The following is a 1,081-nucleotide window of genomic DNA, read 5'->3' as shown; positions in this document are numbered from 1 at the left end:
CCATTATCACCGTCATCGTTACAAATCTCACTGTCATCATCATTACTGACATGATCTGCACCACCATCATTTCACCATCATCCTCGTCTTCATTATCAACGTCATTATCCTACCGTCATCATCACCATTATGGACCTCATCACCACCATCACCTTCACCACCATGTTCATCACCATCACCATTGCCATTATCACCACATACAGAGCCAATAAATACTTGCTTCCAGACCATCTCATAGGGTCAACCAGCACGGCCCTGCCCTCAGTAGGGCTTAAAGAAATTTAGGACATGGAACCTACTTGGAAGTTTGGGGGCCTGCTGGGATGCACATCCAGTTGAGGGCTCCATGTGGGTATGGATTGGGTGGAAGGCTCTGTGCTGCGTGTTCCCACCCTCCGCACCAGACAAGAGCTGCCTCTGTGCCAAAACTGGCCACACCTGGGTTCATCCCCTCCTCTCTCAGTTCAGCCACCTCATCTTGAAAACGGGGCCAGTGGCCTCAGCTGTTCAGAACCTCCCACCCAGGGTGCCAGGTCACTAGACAAACAGACATCATCCTGGAAGAGCTCTGGACACTCAGTAAATCATAAAAAATGTCTTAATAATATCTCAAATGTGCCCTCTGGAGTGTGCCTGGGTCCCTCCCTTGCTAACTTTCAGGGGGTACCTGGAGTGTTCACTCACAGAATTAAAAATACCTGACCCTCAAAGTGGTTGTAAACCTATTCAGTCTGCCCCCCCTTTTAAGCAAATTCAGCCAATTAACATTCAGATTTACTAGAACTAAGTTGGGGTGATCAAATAATTCTACTTAAAGGAATAAAGATATGAAAAAAGACACTTGTGCAAAATGATTTATTTTTAACAGCAGAGAGAGAGAGAGAGAGAGAGAGAGATAGAGAGAGAGAATAAATAACACAAATGTCCAGAAATAAGGATAAGCTAAACAATTATCAGGACTTTTATATATTAGCTATTGTATAGCCATTTAAAGAATCATGTTATACAAGTCTACAGCATGGGAAGACATTCAAGATATATTTTAAGAGAAAAAGCAGGTTATAAATATATATATATATAT

The sequence above is a fragment of the Hipposideros armiger genome, unplaced genomic scaffold, assembly GCF_001890085.2.
Source record: "Hipposideros armiger isolate ML-2016 unplaced genomic scaffold, ASM189008v1 scaffold_253, whole genome shotgun sequence".
NCBI lineage: Eukaryota > Metazoa > Chordata > Mammalia > Chiroptera > Hipposideridae > Hipposideros > Hipposideros armiger.
Note: the sequence above shows the minus strand (reverse complement) of the source record.